The sequence below is a fragment of the Rhincodon typus genome, chromosome 2 (assembly GCF_021869965.1).
Source record: "Rhincodon typus isolate 14 chromosome 2, sRhiTyp1.1, whole genome shotgun sequence".
NCBI lineage: Eukaryota > Metazoa > Chordata > Chondrichthyes > Orectolobiformes > Rhincodontidae > Rhincodon > Rhincodon typus.
The window spans coordinates 123,232,915-123,252,057 of record NC_063333.1 but is presented as its reverse complement, the minus strand read 5'-3'; the positions used below and the strand labels follow the sequence as shown (position 1 = coordinate 123,252,057).

Below are 19,143 nucleotides of genomic sequence, written 5' to 3'. Positions count from 1 at the left end.
GAACATTGGGACAGTATCCACTAGTTATAGAGTCAGAGAGTCAGGAAACAGACCCTTCAGTCCAACCAGTCCATGCCAAACATAATCCCAAACTAAACTAGTCCCACCTGCCTGCTCCTGGCCCATATCTCTTCAAACCTTTCCAATTCATGTACTTATCCAAATGTCTTTTAAGTGTTGTAATTGTACCTGCATCCACCACTTCCTCTGGAAGTTCATTCCGCATGCGAACCACCCTCTGTGTAAAAAATTTGCCCCTCATGTCTTTTTTAAATTTCTCTCCTCTCATTGTTGTAATGTATGAGTAACCAGCTCACATCATTCATCATATTTTCAAGAAGAGATTAATTCACTTAAAAAGGTGTCCCCGAGTTTTGAAATACCCCATCCTAGGGAAAAGACAACTACCACTAATTCTATCTATACCTCTTATTATTTTATAAACTTCTATCAGGTCACCTCTCAATCTCTTACGCTTCAGTGAAAGAAATCCCAGCCTATCCAGCCTTTCTTTATAACTCAAACCTTTCATACCCAGCAACATCCTGGTAAATCTCTTCTGAACTTTCTCCAGCTTGATAGTATCCTTCCTATAACTGGGTGATCAGAATTGGACACATCCATTAATATCTTGGCGTTCCGAGAGTATTAAAAAAATACAGTTTGCATTCTAGATCACGACAGAATTCCTGTACAAACAAAAACTAAAACCACAGCTGGAAAAGGCCATCTAACAAAAGTGAAATGACAGATCCAGACAGGGCCTGATGAAACACACTGCAGTCATAAGTCACTGTTCGCCCGAACTGTGACCTATGATTACTGACATAAGCAGATTAGCATCAGAATTGTACAATTGCAAGTACATAAACTCTTTAACCTAATGGACTTTCAAACCAGTTTTTTTTCCTTTTCTGTTGTGCTCCAGTTTATCAAATAGAAGGTAATTCTTAAAAGACCATTCCTTATCATGTTAATCATTGCCATTTAAATGCAAGTCTGGTTGTCAATTAAAGAATTAATCTCTGCTTGAAAATATGACGAATCATGTGAGCTGGTTGGATTGGATGTTGAACCTTACAACCAGTTAGATTAATTTAAGATAACAAGGTGTAGAGCTGGATGAACACAGCAGGCCAAGCAGCATCAGAGGAGCAGGAAAGCTGACGTTTCGGGCCTAGACCCTTCTTCAGAAATGAGAAATTAATTTAAGATCATTTACTGTGAAATCTTCATTGCATACGGTCACTAACAACAATTCTTCACAGAAAACACTTATCGAAAGCTTATAATTTAATACTTACAAGCACAATTTTCATGCCAACTACAAAATATTTTCTTTTTATTTCCAATGACGAGGTTACCCAATCAATTGACTGATGGAAATGCCATGTTGAAGTTTACAGCTGGTCAACAGTGAGTTGCTCGTTTTTCTCATAGTTAGGAACAACACGATTCATTTGCCAGGGGGACCATTACATTAGACCTTAGGTCAGGAATGAATATGAAAAAAAAAGTTCATAAGTGCTCTTGCACACAACTGAATTTTTTTTTCCCATCACCAAAGGCATTTATTAACCACGTGAGCTATGGATTATATACTGAAACAAATGTATTTCATATTAAACTGATTATTTGCAATAAGACCCAATACCTTCAGACATGTTCCTATTAAATGGCATCAAGCATCAATTGTAGCTTAAGTAGGTGGAATTGTCTTGCAAGGCATAAGATTGAGAGTTCAAGATGCACTCCAGAAACCTGGGCACACAATCTCAAGTTTAGTGTAGAGGAACAGGCTTTCCAATGCAATGCTAAACTGAAGTACATAGCTGGACATTACGCTGAAGAGCAGGTTGTTTTCATTGGAGTCTTGGCCAATGTTTATTGCTCTGCCAATACCTAAAATAGGTGATTTGGCCACTTATTTCATTGTAGCTTGTGGGAGCTTACGGTGTGCAAATTAGCAGGTGCATTTTCTGCATTTCAAAATTGATATGCTTTAAAATGCTTTATTAGTTGTAAAGGGCTTTGGAAAGGCCTGAGCTAGTGAAATATGCTAGCTGAATGCAAGTCTTTTTAGTAAATTTGAATAAAGTTTTCTAAGTTAATTAATAATAGCAGGGTTTGAATGTGAATATACAAGGGCCAAATAACTCCAACTGAGGAATGAACTGAAGGTTGTCAATTCTGAAAGATATTATCCTAAACCAGATTATCCTAATCTACTTAATTGATATGTACATTTGCAATGGAAAAATATTTCTATAAGCATATAAACTAAAACAGAGTGAAGCTCAATTTTTCTTTTTTTGTATTTCGGTTTGGACATCCCGAGATTGTGCAAGGCACTATACAAATGCAAGACTTGCTTTTTTATTTTCCACCATAAGCCCAAAGATAACAAGCTTTAAATCTCCACTCCGTTTTTGTCTTTTCAAAAATAAGCAAATCTAGAAACAGAGGAATTGTTGTCTCATTTTTCCCCAATCTATCTACCTCCACCTTAAAAATTATGGCTGTTTTTGTGGCCAGTGCCACTGCTGGTTGGAGTACCATGCACGCATACACAAAATTACACCAGCCCTGCTCAGAGTTTTACGGTTGCAATAGGGTGCCCATTGAAGCAATTTGAAGTAGGACACTGTTAGAAGGACAACGCTGCACCTGAAGCAATAGCAAAGAGATTTACTTCAGTTCGAGCACAGAGATCCACCAAAATATTCACACCAGTGGCGAGATTAAGGCAAATGCAGCATCACAGAAGTCAGTTGTACATGCATAGATGGCTCTAGATGCCATTTTGAATGCATTGGGAACAGATACTCTAAAAATATTTCGGAACCCTATCTCCACTGCCTCCGAGACACAAAGTTCCCACAACACCCCCAGAAAAAAAATACGCCTCATGTCTGCCTAAAGGAATGACCCATAATTATAAAACATTGCGCCTCAGTCTTGGACTCAGCCGCTAGAAGAAACACTGAAATTTGGGAAACGGGCTGTATCAATTTCAAGGAGTTTCATGGAGGGTTTCCCTCTGAGAGCTGAAGTGCATTATCTCAATTCTTCACAGCTCACCTCATTATGTAGGCAGTGTTTCTATGACACCCTATTTGTGCTTTCACACACTTGCCAGAAGTACTTGCTAATACTTGCCTCATAGGATTCTGGTGCAATCTTTAAAACCCAGCTGTCCACTAGGTGAAGCACTGTCAATCAGAAGTTGCAGTTCACAGTTCCTGCATGTTACCAATTGCCCCAAAAACAGTGAGAAAAGGGATTTGGCCACCTGCTTTGCCGACAGGGACTTAGACGGGTGGTGCAGAGGAGATCCATTCTTTTTCTTAAGAACCAGCAGAGGAGACTATGGCACCTGACCCTGCCAGCCTGGTCTGTAGTTACCACCCAGGCCAGTGCAGGGTCTGGAGGAACGCACAGTATTCCGCAAGGTTAATAACTGTCTTCGCTCCGTGACAGTGAGTGCCATCATTTTCTATCTGCTACCTCACATTCACTCCAACTCTGCTTCTGCACCCACTTCCCACCAAGAATCATGGTCTACCACTCTCACTATTGCATACAACAGCTTCTCTCACTCACTGTCACCCACCCCAATCCCCTTAGACTACCAATCTTTCTTATCGCTTGTGCTGTCTAATCACTCAGGACATCTCATCACCTTTCCCTCACCTGCACCAGCACTATCAGCTGTGCAAGACATGTTTACCCCACTTAATCTCTCTCCTTCCCTTATTCTAGGAGAATTCAGCACACAATAGTGTGGAGAAAGACAAGATGGATAGTGGGTGCCCAACTTCCACCTCCTCAGCCCCACCCCAAGGCAAGACAAGTGGGAGAGGAATACGACAGCTCATGTGTTAGTGCCGAGACTTCCATGTCCAACAACCAAGTCAGCTTCATTGTCCATTGCTGTGTCCCAACCCTGTAAATGTGTTCTTCAAATACACAACTATCTACACCATTCTCTGTCTTGTCTCCTTCAGGCCCCAGTGGCATCTCTACCATGAAGAGACCAACACCTAAAGATATCCTCTCCTCATCTGCCTCGGAGGATGAAGCCACAGATCCAATAGCAAAGTTGCCTCCAGCCCCCTCAAATACTGAACACTTTGATTGGCATGTTAGCTGGAGTACAATTGGGTGCAGAATCTAGTGTGCACATCACTTACAGTTGGTCAAGGAAGAATCGCCCCAGGATACCGGCAAGGCAACAGGCGCAATTGGGACTTTGACCTCGCCCCAGGTGCTTCTTCCTCACAAGGTGACAGAGTAGTGCCAGTAGACATTTAGCTGGAGGAGGAACCATATACAGACTGCCCCGAAGTCTCCTCTCAGGACACTCTAGACGTGCCTCTGCTCTCCACCACCACCCTGTCTTCCACGCTCAATTCTGCGTGAGGTGAAGCTGTGGAGAGTGAACCAGTCTCTGGCCAAGACACACTCAGCAAGCCTGGGCCCCCTCAATACAAACACCCTGAAGGTCATCTGCCCAAAAGCCCAAGGCCAATGGGCTCCACTGTAGGGCAGGCTCCCTCCACCCAGGTATAATGGGAGGAAAAGAAAGAAGACAACCTTATGAGGACACATAGATGGGATAGTGACATCATTTTAAATACATTATCACATCTGGAAATAAATGTTCACTTTTAACATGAGCTGAGGGTGTGAATGTCACTTTAGCTGTAACTACAAGAATGAAGGTTTAGAGGTTAGCCATCCTCAGCACCACACGATGTTCTAACCCTGTCTAAACGACAGTTTCATGCTGGTGTGGAAGCTGTCAGGTTTCAATGAGGGAGCACTGGATGTTTTGAAGACTTCTATCCATTTGCAACATTAACTTTTATTAAATAACATGAACAGCATAGAAAGATGAAAATGGTGAGTTGCAGTGCAGTTAATGATTACACACAAGATGCTGACCTCTGCAGCACTAAGGTTTCTATAGACAGTGAAAAATGACTTCATGCAAATCCATTCCATTGAACAAGGTTCACACAGAATTTCTTCCTGCTGTTGCTGTAGGATGATGAAGGCGCTATTCCATCTGAGGAATGTCCTCAGATTCTTACCCATCTCAATGTCACAGTTCCCACAGATCCCCATCATCCAGCCCACAGCCTGTGCAGCTTCTAGTTGTTTGAAGCAGAGATTCTGAGGATCAAGTAGCATCCTCTGGTGGGTGGTATCAGTATGTAGCTCCAGACATGACCTGCATGGAAACCTGTAATGACTGTCTTGACATCCTACAGACCTCATTGGCCCCAGTGGAAGGGCTTGTTGCATTGTAGATACATTGGGCAGCATCACAAGGTGTTATGACATCTACCTCTGGACAGAGTGTAGTGCCACCATCTCTCTCTCATTTGCACAGCAGTCCATTAAAGACAAGCAGCTGTGGCTCTCCTGTATCTTCATCCCAACATGAGGGCACCTAGGGCTGAAAGCTCTGCAATAGGGAGCGGGTCCACGTTAGCTGCAGCTTGATGTTGGTCCTGCACTTGTGAATGTACATGCTCCTCATCCATTTGTTTTGCAGCCCTTGGTGCAGCGATCACACAGCTTCTGTGCATGGCTCTACTGGAACGGTTCCAATGAGCCAATGGGGCCAATATCAGGGACAAAGTAACTCCTCCGTAATAATGATCACTCAGCAGTTGCAGCATCACAAATAATATTTGAACAATGTCTTCAGGATATTGATACATGGATGCCTCCAACAAACAGACTGGTGTGATGTCTCCTGATGGACATCGCACATTGTTCCCCTGAATCAGACATCTATTGCTCAAGCCTTTTGGTGCATGTGCAGGAGCAGATTGTATGTGTCGCAGCAATATTGAGGATTTCTCTCCACTGCCCTTCACCCCAACCCCCATAGTACCCAAGAAAGACAATGTTGCATATAGGGTGAAGGTATGAACATTTCATAGTCCAAGGTGTGAAGTGAGCAGCTTCTGCACTTTGTGCTGGCAAAGGAACCTTGGAAAGTGATTGTGACTTTGGCAATTTGGGAGTAACTTTCCAGCTCACAAAACATGCTTGTGCCTCACAGCCATTAGTGGGATTGATTTGTAATGTTGAATCATGTAGTCGAGAGTGCTCGAGGCCAGGACACAGTCGGTAAACGTGTGAAGTCCACAGACAGCATTACGTGATAACAGATGTCTTTCGCCCATACTGTGTAGGTTTAATGCTATTGCCCTCTGAAGGACCTCACATCACACAGAGCTGGAGTCCCTCCCTCAGAGAATGAAACCCTCACTCCCCCACTCTGGGAGTGGTAGCAGCTATTTTAGTTTCCATTGTGCACTTGTACGTGGATGAGGATGGAAGGCAACAGTGGTCGCACTTCACGGAGAGATTTGCAGGCTCGGCCTTTCAATCAAGGTGAACTCTTAAACCTTCCCGTTCCTGTCTACTTTGCCCTCCTGGTCAACTCCATTGGCTTTCATCTTTGCCATGTTCTCACCTAACCCAAACTACATAAAACAGAGATAAATAACCCATTTATTTAACTGCTCATCTCCCCACAGCCCTAGACATACAGCATATACACTCAAACATAATCATGCATTGTCTTCCCATTGAAGCAATGGGGTGGTGACCAATGACTCCTCCCCTCTGCAGTAACATTTACCCTCCCATGCTTTGTTATTTCCCACCTTTATATTTTGAGTTGCCTCCCTTTGCAATTATTATCCCCTTTGCATCCCAGCATGCTGCCTCCAATTTCCGCAATTGACTTCCCCAACATCCCCACCACAACAATGGCCCTTTGTAATGCGCTTTGAGTTTCTAGTGAACAGAAACTGAACATGGAGCACCCCAATGGCTGACTTGAAGAGACTGTCCTGTCTGATGATTAATCAGTGCTTTGACTGAGATCTGTGCAGTTCCCCGAATGACCTACCAGAAATCACCATCCTGGTTGAACTGGACCTGGGTTCTATAAGCTTTCTTAATTACTTGCTGTACCTTCACACTTTTTATGACTCATACATTAGAACACTTTGATCTCTCTAAAGCTCAGAATTCTGTGGCCGCTGTCTGTTTAGGTAATGCTCTGATTTTTTTATTCTTCCTGCCAAAGCGAACAACTTCACACTTTCTCACATTATACTCCATCTGCCACCTTTTCGCCCACACACTCACTCTACCTATATTGGTCTGCAATCTCCTTATGTTGTCTTCACAAAATACCTTTCTATGTATCTTTGCAGCATCTGCACATTTAGCTACTATACCTTCACTCCCCTCTTCTAAGTAATTCATATAAATAGTAAAAATTGGAGGCCCCAGCAAAAATTCCTGCAGGATCCCATCTGTCACATCCTGCTAAACTGAAAAATACCCATTTAAGCATATTATTTGTTTTCTGCCTGCCAGCCAATCCTTGTCAGTACGTTATCCCTTCTGCAATGTGCTTCAATTTTGCGCATTAACCTATATATCAACCTTGTTGCATACCTTCTGGAAATCCAGGTATGGTAAGTCTACAGACATCCCTTGTCCAAAGAGCATGTTACTTCTTCAAAGAACTCCAAATGATTGGTGAAATGTGATCTCCCTTTCACAAAAACCACGCTGACCCTTCCCAACTATCATGATTTTTCCAAATACCCAGTTATAACCTCTTTAATAATCAATTCTAACACTTTCCCCACGATAGCCATCAAGCTAAACTCCTAAGAGATAGCAAGAACTGCAGATGCTGGAGTCAGAGATAACACAGTGTGGCGCTGAAGGAAACACAGCAGGCCAGGCAGCAGAGGAGCAGGAAAGTCCCGCCCCAAAAGGACAACTTTCCTGCCCAGCCTGCTGTTTTGCCTCCAGCTCCAAGCTAAATTCCTGCCTTCATTCCTTCTTGAATAAGAGAGGTTTAATTTGCCAAGTTCCAGTTTCAAGGAAGGTTCCACAATCTAGGGAACTTCAGAAGATTAAATTAATTCCTCTATACCTCATTAGGAACCTCTATTGAAATCCCAGGATGAAGTCCATCAGGACCCAATGACATGTCAGCCTGCAGCTCTATCAGTTTGTCCTTCCCTGGCGAATATAATTTCACCAAGTTCCTCTCTTCCTTCCACCTCCTAATTTACAGTTGTAACTGGGATGTTTTTGCATTCTTTGCAGTGAAAAATATGTTCATTTCATTCACAATATCCTTATTATCCACCGTTAACTACCCATTCTTATTCTCCAGTGGCCCAACATTCATTCATGCTGAACTCTGAAATCTCTAAGAAATCATTTCTTTAAATATGGAACATTTTTGCTGTAACATGATTCAAATATAGCATCCCTTTTTCTAGAGAATGTATTTGCACCAATGACCAAATAAGTAATTAATTTTCTCCCTCACTCTGCCCAATTTTTGGGAGCAGTGAAAATAAAGCAAGCATGATTTTTGCTCCAAATTTCTCACAGCTCAGTCTCTTCTCCTGACCAACTAAACAGAAAGGCAAAAAACATAAGGCATGCATGGACTACTAATGCCACACATTTTAAACAATGGATTCTTTGATTTGGACCTGGCTGCTTCTCAGACATTCAGTGAAAATTATATCAATGCCTAGGTTATCTAGCTTTAAATGGAGAAGAAGCCATTGACCAAATTGCACTAAACATTTACATATTTCTTTTAAATTTCAAAAGTTCGATTGCACGCTTTGCATTATTTGGCATTTTCACCCATGGTGGTTTCAACCAAATTCCTGATCTGGTTTCCTCTTAAAGATTAGGAGAGAATTAAAATGTAAGACCCAGGAAGGATTCCAAGACAGAAAGATATAAAGACTGTTCTTTCAATCACATAGTGAAGATGATATTGAGAATGATTGGTTCTGACTGAATTAAAGTTAATGGCATTAACTTTCACTGAGGCATATAGCAGAATGGTCATGAACCTCAGTGGTAGGGGAAGGGGGATGGTGGTGGTGGAAGGAATTGTTTTTGGCATAGAATGTTGAAAGGTGACCTTATAGAGGTTTATAAAATCGTGTGGGGCATTGATAAGGTGAATAGCAAAGGTCTTTTCCATTGGGTGGGTGAGTTCAAAACTTGAGGGCATTTTTCTTTTAAGGTGAGAGGAGAAAGATTTAACAAGGGTCTTGAGGGACAACATTTTCCAGGAGAAGGTGGTTCACGTGTGGAATGAACTGCCAGAGGAAGTGGTAAATACAGATACTGTTACAACGTTTAAAAGATATCTGGATAGGTACATGAATAGGAAAGGTTTAGGTGGATATGAGCCAAACGCAGGCAACTGGGACTAGTTTAGTTTGGGAAACTTGATTGGCATGGATGATTTGGACTGATGGGTCCATTTCCATACTGTATGACTCTATGACACGATGTGGGGTTACTTAACAAGTGTGGAGATGTGTTTGGTGGACAATTGACAACTGCAGGTGGAACTATTTAAGTGTTGGTCTGATCCATTAAGGGTTCTTGTGACATAGTGGTAATGACCCTACCTCTGAGCCAGGAGGCCTTAATTGCCAAAGTTGTTGGTCTTACATTTAGCATCCAGCAACATTTGGGGTAGGGAGGTGAATAGGGGACACTGTAGGGATTGCGAGCCCACAGGTGTGTGCCCTCTACACTGTACGGACCTGTGTTTAACGTTACTGCCTTTCAAAGGGCCTCACGTCACTGGGATTTGCAGCTGCATTCCCCACACGGTCAGCCACTTACTCTGCCCAGTCTGGGTGTGGTTGCAGCCATTTTCTTTGCCTTTACATGGTTGGAATTTTTCAAGACGATGGTAGGCGAAGGCAAGTGGCTAACCACTGAGCGGCACAGTGGCTCAGTAGTTAACACTGCTGCCTCACAGCACCAGGGACCTGGGTTCAATTCCACCCTCGGGAGACTGTCTGTGTGGAGTTTGCACATTCTCCCTGTGTCTGCATGGGTTTCCTCCAAGTGCTCCGGTTTCCTGCCACAGGCCAAAGATGCACAGATGAGGTGGATTGGCCATGCTAAATTGCCCATAGTGTTCAGGGTAGGTTAGCCACAGGGAATGCAGGGTTATAGAGATAGGTTTGGGGGATGGGTCTGGGTGGGATGCTCTTTGGAGGCATGGCCAGTGTTGGGCTGAATGTTTCCACACTGTAGGGGTTCTACGGAGTGCCCCTCAGACAGTACACCAACATCCGCACATCTTTCTGGTAGCCCTTCCCATCAACGCTATAGGCTTCACATCTCCCCCCTACATAATCCATTTACATCAGCCTGCAGCTGCCCACCCTTCCCCCCTACCCCTAGCCCCTCACATTTGAGGTGGCCGTGCTAGGTGTGGTCATACACTGTTCCCCTCCAGAAGTTATGTGATCCTTATTGTGGATAAAGTCCACCACAAGCTATCGCTAACATTTTCCTACCCATGGTTTGCTGATCCCCCCTTACATATGCAGTTGCCCCCTCTCCCCTGCTTCACAATTGTCACGCTCCCTGCCACCTAGCCTGCAGCCCCCAATCCCACAAGGCTCCTTCATGCAATAGCAGACCCCTTTACCCTGCCATTCCATCCACCCTTACCTATTGGACAGACCCAATGGATTGACTGTGACCCATCATCCAGAGCAACCTAACCACAGAGCCTCAGGTGGAAAGTTCCCATACCACTGACTGATGTCTGTTCATCACATCAACTGTATAAGCAATAGCCTCCGGACTGGGCACAATGGATCCACAAGGCTGCCTGTGACCCATTCTCTGGACTGCAGAGGTACAGACTGCCTGACTGAACATCCCAACTACACGCCTGACAAGGCAAACACCACCCCCCGAGACTGATTTCAGAAGCTGCCCTGGGCTTCCCGTGCCAGGGTCCCCTCCCGACTGAGGGCTTCCTTGATGCACTTCCTAGGCACCATTCCCCTTAGACATGGTCATTTGCTTGCTGCACAGGCAGCGTGTTTGCCATGTAAGCTCCTAGCACATCGTGCATGTTTGAGGCGATATTGGAGAAAGTATCATGTACAGGTGTGAATAAAAGGAGCATTACAGCACATCAGGAGTTGAAAAGCCTTACTTAGGAAAAGGCACAAGCAGCCCCAGGTACAGCATATGTGCAGACACCCATAGCCTGAGATACTTCAGACCAGTATCTCAAAGTGCAGATAACAATTTGGCTTAAAATACAGGATAAAGCATATTCCTCAGCCTAACTACTCTTGCCAGCCATCAAGATGCTGAAAAATTGGGTTAATTTCCATTGGTAAATTGTTGAAAGGTAGAGGATATATTATTTCTTTTAATCTGGCATTTACAAACCTCACAGTGCATCCCACCCATTGCCCAAGATACGCTACTATTTTCTCAACCACACCAAACACAATTACTCCAAAACTAAAGTTATGTTTTAATGAATTAATTACATTGAAATTATAAGAATGAAACAGAGCACTTAAAACAACTAGCCAGTGACACAAACAGTAGCCCCTAACTGAGCATTCTGAGAAAGGGTCATTGGACCCGAAGCATTAACTCGGATTTCTTTCTTCGCAGATGCTGCCAAACCTGCTGGGCTTTTCCATCAACTTCTGTCTTAGCCCCTAACCTAACCTGCCTCCCCTATTTTCATCTTCCTATCTAACCTTTCTTTGAAACCACCTATCTAAATTGTTTTTTTAAATGTTTGATGGTCTTTGTTTCAATCGCAACACCGGTCATGAATTCCTCAGGTACATCACTACGTAAAAAGGTCTTTCTGCTCTGTGCATGCACTGCAACCACAAAAATGTGGCCCAATACTTTAACATGGAGACATTTTAAGAAAACACTGGTCTGATATATGCTTGTTTCTAAGTGATCCTTCCCATCCCTACAGCACGCTATTTTGTTATTCTGAAAACTGAAAGATGTGCTAAAACTATAAGTAACCCAAAAGAAAGTCTGCAAAACAACGGTGTCCATTTTTCTGACCTACTGTACCAAAGTATACCACTTAATCTGTAATTAATAAACTAGCTTTGCACTTCGTGTGAGGAACATATTTACCCAAGATGTTATATCTGCTAAATTACCCATCTTCCAAAACAAGCTGATGCAGCAGTTGGTGTAATAAACTGCATGTAAAGCAAAGAAAAACATTTACTCAAACGTCAGCCATTGATGTGATTGCAAACACTAATAATCAGATGGTCATAGCACTGCTTCTCCAGAAGTTAACACCTCAGTGTTGTATTGCAGGGTAGAAAACAGTAGAAAAAGTTGACTAAAATACATTTTTTTAAAAAATGGATTGATATATACTTATACATTTATAAGTTATTACAAATCATTAGTACTTACATTTGGTGTTAGTAACCATTGATGTACTAAACTTTAGAGCTGCAAACTGAGAATAAATATAAGTTCAGATGGTATATAACCTGAACCATGGAATATAGAAGCTCACCATATAGAAGGAGACCATTCAGCCCATCACGCTTGTCTCCTGCGAAGTGCCAGTGAGCAGCAGCTGCTTTAACTCTTTGACTGAATTCTCAGTAACAGAACTGACAAAGCCAGCTGGATCAAAGATGAAATGTGAATCTGTCAAATTAAAAAATATAGCAACAAATATAATGGGAACATCCGGCAAATAAAATCTACTTTATCTTGACTGAAATGGTCGATAATTAGAATCTTTCAAGTCCTTACCCACATCTACAAGACACTGTTGTTCCCTACAGCAGAAAAGGCCAAATTTCAGATAATGCAAATCACTATCAGCCTTTTAAAGAACTGTTTTGCTAAAACTGAACTTTGTACATACACAAAAAATGCATCATGAGGTTACCAAACCAAACGTTAGTTATAAATCAAATCTCACAATGGGTCATTCACCTTTAAAGTCACCATGACAATGGAGAAATAGCTCAAGAAAACGTGAGCAGGTTGTTACTTGTGCGAAGATAGAGGGATCTGATTCTTCATTTCATCAGATTCAAAAGCTTCAGTTCTATAAAATGGAGGCATATATCATGCAAGATTTCTTTGCAGATTTTTACATTTCAAAACATCTGATCTTATAGAATTCCTACAGTGCAGAAGCAGGCCATTCGGCCCATCGATCCACACCTACCCTCCAAAGAGCATCTCACCTACCCCCTCCCTATCCCTGTAATCCTGCATTTCCAATGGCTAATCCACCTAGATTGCACATCCCTGGACACCACAGACAAATTAGCATGGTCAATCCACCTAACCTGCACATCTTTGGACTGTGGGAGGAAACCGGAGCACCCGGACGAAACCCACACAGACACAGGGAGAATGTGCAAACTCCAGACAGAGTCACCTGAGGCTGAAATCGAACTCGGGTCCCTGGCGCTGTGAGGCAGGAGCGCTAACCACTGAGCCACCATACTGCCTAATCTGTGTCAGATTGCTGTAGAGAGCAATTCCAAATCAGGCAATTTCTATGAATGAATTTGAACACAGAGCACTTGAGGAAACATTTACACATCATCTTCTGCATTGCTGCAAAGCAGTTTCAGCCACAACTGTTGAAAATAGCGGGCTGGATTTTCTGAAGAGTAGCAATTAAGATGCGACAATCTCACACAGATTGCCACTTTAGCCCACCCTTTTTTGGTGAAAGAAGGGAGCTCCACATTTCTGACAGGACATTCTGCTCAGGACCCCTTCAGAAATGCAGAGCCATACTTCCATTCTGTCAGTTATTTTATAGAGCAGAATGGTCACAGAGGGACAAACCACATCCTTTTTCACAGCGGTCAGCTGCTGTGAAATGGTAACTACATGAGTTAGTTGTGATGCTAGGGTATTCGGATGGTCGGGTGGCACATGGGTAGGATGCCAGTTTAATAGTGTACCAGGTGGGCATATTTATATCTATATATTTAACAGCATAACTTATCCTGATTAACAATTTTACTTAATTTCAAAAGGAACCCTCCAAACTGGCCAATTTAAATGAAGACTTTTAGAGGGTTCCTGGGTAATTCCTTCAGAATCTGCAATGATAGGAATTCCACGGAGTCCAAATATGTATCTTACATCTACACTGGAATAACAACTATCTGGCCAGCAGAAAATCCAAGCTCATGTGGCCAAATGTTCAACAGGAGATCACTGTAATCTCCTGGACATGCCTATGAAATTCCTAAACACCTGCTGGTTTCAGGCTATTACTGGGGATCTGTATACACATGGCACCCTGCCCCGTGAGGCCCAAAGGGCAAACACAGCTTGCACAAAACAAGATCCCACCAACAAATGGGAAGAACTGTTAGTTAATGAATAAAAAGACAAGTACTTTCCAGGAAACCAGGAGATATTCCTAAATCTCAAGATTAAATATTATGAGTCTTTCATTTTCACTTGAAAAGGCAGAAGGGGCCTAAGATAGCCATAGAGTCATAGTCATACAGCAGGAAACAGACCCTTTGGTCCAACCAGTGCAGGCGAAACATAATCCCAAACTAAACTAGTCCCACCTGCCTGCTCCTGGTCCATATCCCTCTGAACCTTTCCTACTCATGTACTTATCTAAGTGTCTTTTAAACATTGTAACTGTGCCTGCATCCACCACATCCTCAGGGCGTTCATTCCACATGTGAACCACCCTCTGTGGTAAAAACGTTACCCCACATGTCTATTTTAAAATCTCTCTCCTCTCACCTTAAAATATGTTCCCTAGTCTTGAAATCCCCCATCCTACGGAGAAGACACTTACCATTAACCCTATCTATGCCCCTCATGATTTTATAAACCTCTATAAAGGTTACTCCTCAACCTCCTACGCTCCAGTGAAAAATGTCCCAGCCTATCCAGCCTTTCTTTATAACTTGAACCTCCCATGCCAGGCAACATCCTGGTAAATCTCTTATAATTCGTCTCTAGCTTAATAATATCATTCCTATAACCGGGCAACCGGAACTGGACCTTGGGACATTGAACTGAAATTCAGCCTAGGTTCTATCTTCTGGTCCTGAAGTGGGGCTTAGCAAACTCAGACTCAAAGGTATGTGTGCTACCACTGAGTCAAGCCAAAGTACACTGTATGCCTGCGTGAGCTTCCCCACTCCACTTGCCAGCCTCATGCAACAAAATATTTGAACATTTGAAAAAGTCTGCAAAATGGTTATGCTATCATCCATGGTTCAAATTCCACCTTTCAACGTAATCAGTTATTGAACTTAGGACTTTTGTGATTTGGTTCCGCCACTCATTGTATGGCTTTTGCAATGTGGATCTTGGCTGACATTTTAAACAGGATGTACAATTACAAGGAAAGCTTCAAAATTATCAGGTCATATTAATAAATCCTGTTTATCCATAACACTAATGTTCTATATGAGCACCAACTCAGAGGAAACAATTTTCATCATTTTACAATCTCCAGACAAAAGGCAAGTCTATAAAATTATCGATGCCGGATTTACAAATGCTGTAGTGCATTGAAATATTAAAATAATCACAATAATTGCATATCGACTTACAAGTTTTCCTGGTTAGAGTCAGCACATCTCTGTAGGTGTGAATATTAGCACAGATTTGGCCACTATGGCAATTGCCGACTTACACTATAAAGTGTAGCGATCTAGACAGTAGCTAGACAGAAAAAGACTAGGGTCCAGTTAGCTCATCTCTGGTGATTCCGGTAGCCATGTGACACAATGATAATAGTTTTGAGCAATGTTTTAAAATGGAAAAGAAAGTATCTTTTTAGCTACAATTGTAGTGCTGCCAGATTATCTATGCCATGACATTAAAACCTAAGAGGCAACCAATATTTTTAAAAAAGTGAGATGTCAGCAAAATCACAACCACATTTGTCTTTTGGAGTGATGATCATAAAAATGATAGTCCATTAATTAATGAGGCTTGACAAGAGGGAAGTAGTGCAAAAAATTCCAGGAATCCGCATAATGCCCTAATTGATGCTGAAAGTCACCTAATCTATACTGTCCTCTTTAAGTGCTTCAAGGGTTTTGATGACATAAACTCATCATCATAATGGAACAAATCTCCCAGAAAATCAGGATAATCCTTCCAGCTTTCAAAACATCACAAAATTATAATGGTGCAGAAGAAAGTAATTCAGCCCATCAGGTCTGCACCAGCTCTCCCAATGAGCATCACTCCTTCCTCATTACTGTGGCACGTTATTTCTTTTTAAACATCTAATAGCCCCCACCCTGACCACTTGAATGCCTCAATTAAGCCTGCCATACTTCCACCACCATTCCAGGCAGCACATTTCAGACCTGAGCCATTCTTTTGTTCAAATCTGTGCCTTCTTTGATCCTTTTATAAGCAAGAACGGTATCTGTCCAGAACCCTCATGATTTTGAAAATTTCAATCAAATCTCCTCTTAGCCTTCTCCTGTCCGAGGAAAAATAGCCCCAACTTCTCCAATCCATTTTCAAAACTCAAGTTTCTCATCGCTGGAACCATTCTCGTAACCTCTTCTGCACTCATCCCAATATATTCTCATTCTTCCTAAAGTGTCGCACTCAGAACTGTTTCTAACACCAATATTCATATGGTAATTAAGCAGCAAAAAAACTTTCAGAGATCTTTTGGCATCTCCAGCATTTGCTTTAAACTGGCTATATCTATCCTATGTCTTTTGTTCACTTACCCTTTTTATAGAACATACATTATTCTACAAAGACAGATTATCTATGTAACATGCAATTGGTATTGGTCTTTTAGTCCATTTTACATCAAACATTTACTCCAAGATCTCAAATAGAATGCCATCAATAACAGCCCAAGTTTCCACGGCTAACGTTCTCTTCATTATTCTCATTTTCTTTGCCTCTACAGCCAAATTGCAATTTTTCCATTTTCTCCTATAGGAATATTACAAATTGTCCTCCACCAGAAAATCCAAATTCCTAATTACCAATGCTTAATGTGAGTGTTGATTTGTTTTACGATTGCAACCATAGCTTTTCAGTTCACCAACTTGTGTTTTCATCAAACAAAGCTCCTTCCTAGATCAAATAGCTAACAAATCCTTTTCATATCCCAGCTAATATTTCGATCATCTTCAGGGAACAAAAGGGAGGGGAAGAATAACATACCTTTTCATTGGCACATGAAGATAAAAAGACTTGCATTTATTTGGCAGTGTTTATAACATTTGTCCTCAGTGCATTTCAAACTGCTTCACACTAATTATGTAAATTAAAGTGAAGTCACTGTTGTAATGTAGAAAACATGGCATATTCTCAAACAGATCATTTGCTTTAGTGATGTCAGACTGGAGGATAGAACTTTAGGCCTGGAGTAGTGAAATAATACCACAGATTTGTTTTTACATCCAACTGGCAGGGAAGGCAGAGTTTTTGCTTATTCTCTCACTTGGAAGTAAGGACCTCTGTTGCTGTCAGTACAGTCAGCCCTTCATTGGTGTATCAGCCTAATGGACAATGTCAGCAGTTACATGACACGAGGTCACCTCGTCACTTCACCTGACAAAGGAGCAGCGCTCAGAAAACTTGCAATTTCAAATAAATCTGTTGGACTTTAACCTGGTATTACCTAACTTCTTACTTTTCCACCCCAGTCCAACACCGGCACTTTCACATCAGCCTAATGGGGGACATTGGATCAATATTCCCACTATGCATCTCTCAGCAGTTCCCTGGCACCTCTGGGGACGCATATGATCCAACCAGTGGACAAATGTCCAAGAACAAAAATGAAAGGACTCTGAGAAAGTCTACTTGTAGAATCTCAGTGACCCCAGATTCACCAATAAGTAATCTCACCGGTTTTAAGGCAATAGAGAAAATTCCCTGAGACTTGCAAGGTAAGGTTCACGTTCAGGGCCTATCAGCTGTGGTCAAGTCTTTGGAGTGAAACTTAGACCTTCTGACTGAGGTTGGACATATTGCTGGAAAAATCATCACACTTCCTCCTGCCCTTCAAGTCAAACAGCCTTTCCGCACCAATGAGATAACACTGTGTGAAGCTGGAGGAACATAGCAGGTCAGGTACCATCAGAGGAGCAGGAAAGCTGACGTTTCCGGTCGGGACCCTTCCTCAGAAATCACTAAATGTCCTTTTCCAATACAATAAAAAGGAACGAAAAGGCACACTTTTTAAAAAAACAACAAAACAAAAATCCTCTCATGATTTTTATCCTGGGTTGTTAATAACTGTGTCCAAAATATTAATATTTAACTGTTGCAGACCCTAGGGGAATCCTGGACAGCTGACAGTTCTAATGCTACCGCTCAGTTACATATTCGTGAAGTAATTCCTTATTTAAAAGAGAAGTTGGCGCCAGATCTTAAGTTTTAGCACTAAAACTGTAGCCTGTTCCCACTGCAATTATGAACGCAAGAAACTTATTCCACCAACAGAGACGGCGTTTGCTGTTCCACGTTCACGCTGGAGAGAATAACCAACATTTGTGAATATCAATTAATTCTGGGTTTTACTTGCTTTTCTGGGGGGCAAGGAAAACCCATTCACCAGCATACAAGTGTGTTTCTGGCCAGTCGAGAAATATTTCAGTCCAAACCCATTCCCCTGAAATTCTGCACCCGTTCTACCTCGGCTTTCTTTTCTCCCTTGTCACAGTTGCAAGGAGCCACTCTGTGAAGCCATTTCTCAAAAACGAATCAAAATAAACAATGTTCAGCAAATGCTGCAGCCTAGATTGCACTAACCTTTGGCTTTGCGGGGAAAACATAGGCGCTCACATCACACGTTCTCCGATCCAGGAACAAGCAAAAACCAACATTACCTGCCCTCGGGTAAATGTGGACTTGACCAGTCCCCCCCCCGGCCGCTTGGCTGCAGGTTGCAGTGCCAACCCCTGCTGTTCTCACCTGCCCGGCTCCAGCACCCCTGCCACGGTGAGTGACGGCTGCCAATGCGCTGTCCTTCCAGCCGCCGCCCGTCGCTTATCTCCTCTCCATTCTCCATACTCTGTCGCCCTCTACCCGTCAAAAACACTCCTAACCACAAACCCTGGAGCGAGGAGGGCCAGAAACGTAGGATATTTCACACAATTTGTTGCTGACCTTTAGACCGAGAACAGTCGATACACTTAAAGGATTTGGATACATGCTTGAAATTACAAATAGCAAAGGAGTCAGATGAGTTTGAGATCTCTTTCGAAAGAACAAAATCGCCTC

The 19,143-nt window shown here is 42.4% G+C and overlaps 1 long non-coding RNA gene across 1 annotated transcript; it reads right to left on the bottom strand.

Moving 5' to 3' along the window:
• Nucleotides 1–1,387: 1,387 nt before the first annotated feature.
• Nucleotides 1,388–18,941, bottom strand: LOC125485307. The gene is made up of 3 exons (XR_007264028.1): nt 18,835–18,941; nt 12,431–12,567; nt 1,388–1,486 (listed from the first exon to the last, which is right to left on the bottom strand). It is a non-coding gene; the product is annotated as an uncharacterized LOC125485307 (long non-coding RNA).
• Between the last annotated feature and the right edge of the window lie 202 nt (nt 18,942–19,143).